Source organism: Falco naumanni, chromosome 11 (genome assembly GCF_017639655.2).
Source record: "Falco naumanni isolate bFalNau1 chromosome 11, bFalNau1.pat, whole genome shotgun sequence".
NCBI classification, from domain to species: domain Eukaryota; kingdom Metazoa; phylum Chordata; class Aves; order Falconiformes; family Falconidae; genus Falco; species Falco naumanni.
The window spans coordinates 29,951,117-29,961,062 of NC_054064.1; positions in this window are offsets into that span (position 1 = coordinate 29,951,117).

Genomic DNA, 9,946 nt, shown 5'->3' on the forward strand with positions numbered 1-9,946 from the left:
ATGCCAGATCCCCGACGGGCTTTTATCAACACCTCTTGCAAGGGCTTCCCTGCTCCTTTGTGTCTGCTCGGTGCCTCTTGCCAGGATCAGATCTGCTTTTCTCAAGATCACACTGGTGCTATTGAGCCATCCTGTGATTAATTAGCACAGCTGAATCTTTCCTCCTTTGTCGTTTCCCTCTGGTATCTGAACTTTACCAGCTGCCTGGCTTTCTGCTGCGGAACGGTGTGCAGCACAGCTCTGATTTGGGCTCGAATCCTGCCATCCTAGAGCCTCTGGAAACCCAGCATGACCCCTTGGCTGCTCCACAGCCTGGGAAGCAGGAATATGTGGGTTCCCTCAAGTCTGGTAGAAAAGCAGGGACTCGTCCTGTGCTTCCCCAAAGCTCCCTGAAACAGATGCGGTTCTGGAACGCAGTTGAGTCTGACAGATCTTTAGTCTTAGCCGTTTGGTCAGAGTATGATCATCCAGCTGCATTCAGGACACAGCTTGCTGATTTTATGGATACACATATATCTTTTAGGACTAGAAATCAGCGTTGTTTTTGTCTTCATGTGTAATGTCTGACATATGATGTAAATTTACTTTTACAACGTACAGACATAAAAGCTACTGTGGCTTGGACTTAGAATTTATTGATTGTAGAAAACTGACTACCAGGTTTCTTGATGAACATTTTTCTGTACAATGGGAAAGAAAGATTTGAAGTACGTGAGGGCAAATTCTGCTCTCTTTGTTTTAAAAGTCTTTTAAAATTTCACTGCTGAAACTGAAGAATGAATTCGGTTTAGCACAGGTCTTTCCTGGAATTTTTAAGGTGACCTCAGTAACCACCTGCCTATCCATAGAGTCAGTTCAATTAATAAAATTTCTTAAATAGTTTTATACATGCCCAAGTTTTAAATTACAAATTTAACAACCGTAAAGCAAGTTTTGCCTCTTCTCTGGTACAAATATGCCATGAATTTTTTCACAAGAGCCTACCCAAACATGCAATGGCAAACTCTACCATCAGTGGTAGAAGAGCCTGATCAGGAGCTACAGCCTGAGGGTTTTGGCTGTGGGCAGGTGGGTTTGTGCTCCCGCAGGCTGCGTGTTTACTTTGCTGTGTGCTTGTCACTCGTGCAGTTAATGGCACCCATTTTGTTCCCAGTAGAGACTAGGAGGACACAAACCTTCTCTGCTCTCTTTGTCCTTTCGCGTTGTTGGTGCTTGTCTTTGGCTCAAACTTACTGACCTTTTCCAGCAAAACTTTATGACTGTTGTTTACATGTTAGAGAAGTGTATAATGGATGGGACCTGGACTTTAGTTGTTATCATGGCCTGGTTCATATAAGATTTTCTAGCCTGACTTTATAATTCAAACCATTTTCATACTACAAACACACAAATAAGCAAGCTGAAGCTATTGAGCCGTGCATGCAGCTGAGTGAATGTGTTTTGCTTGAAAGTATCATTAAAGCCATTTCCCATAATGTCTGGCAGGGAATAGGTTTCTTTTAATGATTTTATTAAAAAGTGAATTAAAGGCCAAAGGTTGCTTTCTTACAGCCCTTAATTTCCTGTTGCAGTGCCAAATGCCGTGCACAGAAATTGCTCGGAGCAGAAGACAAGGGAGCTCTCCCGCAGGGTCAGCCCCTGGCGAGGCTGTTGGAGCTTCAGCACCACACACGCGTGTGAGTCTGTTCTTGCAATGTGATTGAACATCAGAAAACACAAGGACAGAAGCACGGGGTTATCAATTACAGATACAAGCCCATGGAAGTGGGAAAAGGTGGTATTGACTCCAAACAAGGCCCGAGTGTTCTGTTTAATATCTGGGGTATGATTTTCCTTATCCCGATGTCAGTTTGACATTGGTGTAACTCCAGGGAGGGTAGCACAGAGGAGGAATAGGTGGCGAAGGCATGCGTGTCCTTTGGCATGGCTAGACTAGTGGCATGAGCTTGCATTTTCATTGCATCTTTATGCAGCCTGAATGTTGCTGGTGCCTTATTTATGATTTTCAATTTGTCAACCATGTGTAGCGCTCCGTGTTGAGGAGCTCCTGGTGGGCCCGCAGCTGTGGAGAAGCAGGGTCATTTGCAAGGCAGCAAACAAACTGGTGCAATAAGGACAAACAAAGGAACAGTAACAGGCTCCAGCCTCCTCCTCCTCGGGTCTACCTACCTCACAATGCTTGGGAGAGAGAAAATAGGACACCCTCAACATAGATAACGGGTATCAAACATCAGAGATTCCCAGTCAGCTGGGACGTGCTTTCTGTGACATCCCATACTTGGAAAACCAAATCTAAATTCCCTTCTGGGATGCAGAAGGACTCTGTGGGATGCAACTTGCACCTTTGCAGCATTCATGGGCCTGGCCAGCTATTGGCAGTAAGCAACATGTCGGTAAAACTACAGTCTTTAAAATGCTTTAATAATACAACCATAATTTACCCCACTGCAAGAGCTATAAACTGTAATTTAATAATGTGTTTGTAAGGGGATGGCTTTTTTAAATTAAAAAAAAAAAAAGGTTAGTATTATTAAAGAAATGTAGTATATAAAAATATCTAATTGCTGAGGAAACAGCATTATTATGATTTTCAGATATTTAGTATGGGCAAATCATTCTAAGGAAGGGAGCTGTGTTTTTACGGTGGACTCTTGCAGTACGGGTCTCATTAATTTTTTAGGGAATACTGTTCCAAATCTTTACCACACTTGCAAATTATGTTAAACATGTAAGCTTTCATCCTGCTCCAAAGGTGGGTTCTCGAACACAGGTGACGTTTATTGGTTATCAGCATCTTTCAAGTAAAAGGAATCTATTTCTCACAGAAGAAAGCTTCGTCCTTGGGGCTCTTGGATTTCTGGGTTCAATTCCCATAAAATGCCCCTAAAACATCAGGTTTAAGATTAGTACCTGGAGTGGCTCGAACTCTCCAAAACCTCAGGCTCAGGGCAAGTTTGGCCAGGAAAAACATGTAATTTCTTCTCCGTTTTGGTTGCAGTCATCTGCTCTGACACAAAATAGGATTAAGAATCATATAACTGCTTCCAGCTAATAGATTTAGGCTGTGGTTCCAGGATTATTAATACCAGATCTGTGCACTACCAGCTCACCCAGGACTATAAATCTAATGTGGATCAGGCTTGGACACATGATTGTGTTTTGTCAAATTAGCCAAGGGACATGATATGGAATTTATACCAGCTTTATACTTCTGTGCTCGCTGCACCCCTGCTGTGGAGAGGCAGAAGATGGCTGGTCCAATCTTAATGAAGTTAAGACAATGCTGATATGCTAAAAAACCTGCTGTTATAAAAGAGGGGGTTTGGGGTTGGGTTTTTTTGACAAAAGTGAACCATTAACTGAAGTTTGTCTATGCTCTAGCAGCGTGTTGCTCATCTGGCACACGGCACTGGTGATACGATACCACAAATCTTAGTTGGGTGCAAACCACAGCCTTAGTAAGAATCAGCGCTGGAACTACTGTCCCAGAGCCGCCCTCTGAAATCTCTAGGACGGCACCCATTGTTTCCTTATCACATGTGGTGGGATCAAGAGGTTTTATGCTACTTAGTTGTATGCCTGTGAAGGCCTTTGCTCTTGAAAAAACGTGTTGTAGAGGACTCTCACGCATGTTTGCTACAAGGCAGACAACGCTCAGTTTTCAGTAGTCAGCTTCTAAACCTCAGAAGGAGGAGTCCGCAGGAGGAGTCTGCATTTCCTCTTTACTCTGGAAATACATTAAATATTCAATCTTGGTGGTGTTGAGGGGTTGGGATTGGCAACTTACCTTGGCAGAAGCAAAAAACAGAGCTGTCCTTAGCTCTAACGAGCTCGCATTGTCATCAAAGCAGCAGGTAGGGGACTACGAACGAAACAGCATGGCTATAGCCGATGTGATCTTGACTGAGAGGTGTGACACATGGATAACACCTCATGAACAAACAATCCAATATTTTTTATTTTTTTTTTGTGACAGGGAATGAAGTTCTTGTGTCACTGCTAGGATGTGGGTAGGGCATTAGGCAAAGTCAGGAGGCTGGGGAGGCAGGGGGGGACCGTGTAGCCCATCCACATTCACTGAGCCAATGCGGGAGCATGGCCCATACGATACCAATGGATAGCAGGGAAAGGGGGAAAAGTCATCACCCTTCAGTTTCTGGGTAAATCTCTGCTTGTTAAAATGGATCATGCTGAAGAGATTGTTTTATTCTGGGGGTTGAGTAAAGAAGATGGGAGATCAGGAGTGATGTGTTTAAGAGGAGCTGCCCCAATAAATGAACACGATCAGCCTAGGATTTTTCTAAAGGGTGGAGCCCCGCTCTACAAAACACCTTTTTCAGGACAAGCTTTTGCAAGAAGGTGCATGGCAGGTGAAGATCCGTTCCAGGGAAGCCACAGCAATGTTCTTGAGGGCCTCCATCGTTTCTGAGAAATGCTGATGAGCCTTTCATGCTAACATGGCAGCTCACGGCACTGTGAGTCACTTCTGTGCTCAGGCTGTCCTCTCACCTTCATGAAAACAATTGGTCTTGAGGACTTCTCCATCGTCACACATGAAACACATCAGCAGCACTTCTGAGTGCTGCTGTGGATATTTGGTCATGTTGGAAACCAGGAACAGGGTGAAATCTGGAGGGTCCAACATGCTGTATAAGGGCTGCAGGTCAGGACTGATGCTGCAGGGTAACTGAAGTCAGGCTTTGACCCTTAACTTGGAAATACAAAGCTAAATTTTCCCCTCATTTTCCCCCTCCTGGATCCTCCCTGGTTCCCTACATGGCTGTTCTGTATTATGATCCCTTTAAATAAGCAGCCTGTCATTAGCTTTTATCCCAGTGCTTGCTCAGCCGGACTCAAGTCTAGGTCTCTTTGTTTTTAAGACTTGCATGGTGTGTAAGTGCCAGATGTTTCCCATCTCTTGGCTCTTGGTGAAATAAACACGAACTGCCATAACCTTCACCTTTCAACTCTTACATTACCTATTCCTAAAGTACAAAAAATGGATGTGTGTTTATGCAGCAAGGCTTTGAACTACCTTCCAGGTTTATGTCAAAAGTCCTATTCTCTAGGCAAAGATAACACGGGAGAATGGACTTCGGTGTCACTATAAAATTCACCTTCTGCGCTAATGAAGCAGTAGTCTTCACGGAGGAAAGTAGTCTGGGGGGATTAGAGGCCACATAAAACTGATCTGAATTTCAGCCCCAATGACTCAGCTCCAGATTTCTACTCCTGGAAAGTGCAGTTGATCCATGGCTGACAGTCCAGTTATTTTATATAAAAGCAGCATAAATGTGCAGATAGTCCCCAGGGATTTACCTGATGTGTCGCAGCTTTCTGCACAAACTATGGAGTTTTCCCCTTTAATGTATTTCGGTTGCCTTTACAACTTTCCCCTCCCTGCCCTGGCCAAAGCAAAGCTGATTTGGAGGGGTTAATAAAGGAATTTTCATCATTAATAAAAGCTCATCTAAATTCATCCTGGAGTTGTTTTTCTTCCTCCCTTTCTTTTGCTTTTCATTTTGTAAAATCTTCCTTGAAGGCATTTGGGTGACTTGGCTTTTGGTGGGGCATAGAGGGCTTCTTCAAGTTAATACCGTGTGTCCTAAGGAGGAACAGAGAACATACAGCCTCGGGAGGCTGCACCAGCTGCCTGATGACGCATGCTCCAACCTTCCAGGAACAGCTGCCCAGGCTTAGGTGTCTCGTAAGGAAGTCATACAGCAGCTTTTCCTTTTAAACTCGATTCAGTAGCGTTATGCAATCAAATGAGGAACAAACGCTGGAAGTAAGATTGCAAAAGCATTTCAATTAGAATTTCAAGAGAATTGTGCAAATAGAATTTTAATTCGTGCTAATCCATGTCTTCCCAGAAAAGTGGAGTCTTCCTTTGGGGATGGCATTTTTTTTGTCATACTCTCAGCTGAAAGGTGAGTTAGCAGGAGCAGAGCAGTGAAATACTTTGGCCACTATTCACTTGTGCATACTGAAAAGAATGTATCTTCCCCACTGCAAACAGATGGGTAGCCACATCTTTTCCCCACAGACAGCTAAAAACCAGCCTCCCTGCAGACCTGGGAAATACTTGCGGACAGTATCATCATCAGACTTTCTTTTGTGTTTTGAAATCATCAGAATATTTTCCCTGAGTTCTGTTTTCATCCTCAAGCCAGACGTTTGGAGACCATCTCTTTTACTGAGTGCCCATTTTGCAGGGTGTCTGTGCTAGCCGTGGAGATAAGAGGAACTGTAGGAAACCAGAGCCTGAAGGATGGCTGTCTCCCAGCACTGACCAGTCTCCACAGCGTTATAGAGGGCCTGGCCTCTTTTATGACCTCTCCGTGCACACTTCCTTAACCAAGTTGGCGGGTCACTGAAACGCCAGGCATTTCAAAGGCTGGACCAAAGCATACATCCCATGATCTTTTATAAATTCATACTGAACCACAGCCCATGGATCAGGAGCAGTTACTGTTGTGTCTGAGGGGGAATAAGAAAATGGCACACAGTGAGACTAATGGATTTGGGGGTCTTTCCGTAACTTTTGCAGCGGTGTCTATTAAGCTCAGATTTGTGCATAGTCTAACCCCTGTTGCATATGCTCAGGCCATTCATCCATTCAAACGCTTCCTGAAGATGCACTGAAGTACATTCAGAAGTTTCAGCTATGGCACACACCCTCGTGCCTCTATCATTTCCTTATCCTTCATCCTGGTGCCTTTCTGTCTAAGCTCCAATCTAGCAACCTATACGTAAGTTTAGAATATTTTTTCCCTCCTCTAAGTTAACTTTGACCAAATGACAACACATTTTAGTGACACCTTAAAAATGCAAGGAAAAAAATCACTTTGAATGAGTTGCCTAATGCCAAACTGCTCATTGTTCAGCATGGACCTTATTAGAGGTTACTGTAATTTAGGAAATACATCTGTGTTATATATGTGTGTTTAAGATATCTAGACAAGACTAGAAGAACTTACCTGTATCCTTAGATTCTGACAGCCTTGCTCCTGTTGGACAGTGCTTTACTTTACATGTGGTCTCTACTGGACCTAAAGATTTCTTATGTCCCCTCAGTATTTCTGAATATCCTGCTGGGTAATTAGGTGTCTAAATATGGGGTTTTTTTTTCAGTTTAGATGGTGGCTTAGATGGTTTAGAAGACAGATAGAGGAGGGACACCCCTCAACCTTTCTGGGCAACCTGGCCCAGTGTTCAACCACCCTTGCTTTAAAAAAAAGCTTTATTTTTAACACATAAATGGAATTTCCTGTATTTCAATTTGTGTTCGTTGCCCTGGCACTGGGTGCCACTGGGAAGAGTCCACCTGGGCCTTCTTTAGCCTGCCCTGTCAGGTATTTATACACACTGACAAGGTGCCCCTGAGCCTTCTCTTCTCCGGGTTAAGCAGCCTCAGCCTCTCCTCGTGTGACACGCTGCAGTGCCTCGGCTGTCTCTGGGGCCCTCCACTGGACTGTCTCCAGGCTGTTCCTTCTCTCCTGGTCTGGGGAGCCCAGCAGAGGACCCAGCACTCCAGATGTGTCTCACCGGTGCCAAGTAGAGGGGAAGGATCACCTCTCTCAGCCTGAAGGCAACATTCTTCCTAATGCAGCCCAGGGCTCTGGGGTTTGGTTCTGTGCTCTGAGGATACATCTCTGGCTCCTCATTTTCAGTTTGGTGTCCACCAGAACCCCCAGATCCTATTCTGCCCAGCTGCTTCCCAGACAGCCCCCAGCCTGTTCTGGTGCATGGGGTTACTCCTCCCCACTCAACATGCCCTATGTTGAACATCATGAGATTCCCGTTGGCCATTTCTCCAGCTTTCAAGGTCCCCCTGAAGAGTGGCACACCCGACATCCATTCTGTGTCACCTGCAGCCTTTCTGAGGGTGCTCTCTGTCCCATCCCTCAGGTTGCTAATGAGGTTATTGAACAGTAATGGATCCAGTGTCAAGCCCTATGACACATTCCAGTGCTCCTGCTCTCCCTTGTCCCCTTCCTTGTTGCACCATCTTGTCCCACTACATCATCATTTAGGCAGAGCCCTTTGCCTAGTAGGTGGGTGATTGCTCTGATAAAAAGCACAGCAGTCACAAAATCAGATATTTTAGTGAAACCAACAGTAATTTTGCTCATGTAGAATGGTATTTAAATTCTGTCTTGGCATCTTCCTAGCGTACTGCAAGACCAATGCACTTTAAAACACATTCTGGTTTGTTGTTTTTTGGGGTTTTTTTTCTGTTACCTGAAGGTAGTAAATCACAGAGTTACAGATGTTACCTCAGTTAGGAATAAAGCCATCACCTTTAGCATTGGTTTTAGTAAAAACACAAACACTTCTGCAGTCAAGCGACAAAGTTATACGGCTGTGGTTCTTTGAAATAACTAATAAATATTTGTTTGCCATTTCTGACTGGGGCAACTGTCCACTTGCTAATTTACACATCACCAAGAGGCCATTTAACTCTTGTCTGTAGGTATTAAACCCTATCCATTACTGTGTCATGGAAAATATAAATTGCCTGGAGGTTGAGGGGTGTTTGGAAAGAGCAGCTCAGCCCACGGCAGGTCATCCTGAAGCAGTGCTCAGGATCCCTCCAGGGTCTTGTAGTTTCTGATATGACTCACTAGCAGTGTTTCTGCCCTAAAGATTGTGTGTAGTGCTGTAGAACACTCTTCCATAACTATGGAGGTCCTTTGGAGAGGGTGGAGCTCCCTAACACTTGCCCTCCACATTTCCAGGTATTCTTCAGCTTTTCTTTGCTTTCTTCTTCTGCCATCACATCCAGGCTGGCAGCACTCAGTCTCACTAATATAATCTGCCTTATTCAAGATTGGCACATACCCAAATTACCTCCCCAACTGTTTCTGGATTTAGCAGTGTGGATCGAGTCTTCAGACTATTATTCCAGCTCATAAACCTCAGCCTGGGAATCAGGTATCCGGCTCTTCCCTGGACTTATTTACAAATGTATGTACATCTTAGGGTTTTATGTGTTTGTGTTCTTTGAAAACCTCATCTGTTTCCCTGGAGATTTGTGCTTCATCAGTTCCTGTCTGTGGGTCCCTGGTTGATAACCTGACTTCTAAAAGCCTGTGAATTAGCTGGCTGTAGTTGTTTGTTTGTTTCTCTTCCTGTTTGGCTTGAAAAACCTGCCCTGTGTAATGTTTGCTATTAAAAACTTTAAGAGAAGTGCTCTCACGTAATTTATTTTTGTTGTTGTTAATTACAGTTCTCCCTTTCTTGCCTCTTTATGTTGATTCTGTCTGCTTATGTCCAGCCCTGGTAACCAAGATTTCCCTATAGATTTAGCAGCTGAGTGAGTGCAGTAGAGAAGTAAGTAACACAGACTCTCTGCACCTGAATGTGCATCCATGAGGGCGCGCAGCAGAGGCAGGCAGGTGGGTAGCAGCCCCTGCCATCTGCCTTAGGCCAGCTCAGCATGGGTTTTGCAGGTGGTCCCAGGTCACTCCAAGCTGGCTGTCCCCTGACCTGGTGCACCAGCATTAGCACAGTGCTGTGCTGGATTTAACAGATATTTCTCTTCCTTTGGATGGGGGTAGGAGTTATGCCATGCTCCCCACAGGACTCGTGGGCAGCTTGGATCAGGCTGAAAACATCCTGGAGATATTTTGCTCTTCTTCATACCATGGATTTCCCAAGCTTGTGGGTGCTATACATGGCCAGAATACGGATTGGAGAGTGCACACTGGAGGGTTAAGCAGCTTAGGGCTGGTAACTCAACTGTCATTGGTTGGTTATTCCATTCCTTGTGTAAGGGCCACAAAACCCAGAGAACAGGCAGCATTTAGAAGAATGCCATCAGCATTTAGACAGCAGCAAGTGCCCAGGCCTTAGCATAGCTGAAAGACTTCATAAGCTCCTCTGGAACTGAGTGCAAGGCAGCAGCAACTGTGAAACACTTGCATGACCTGCACATGGGCTT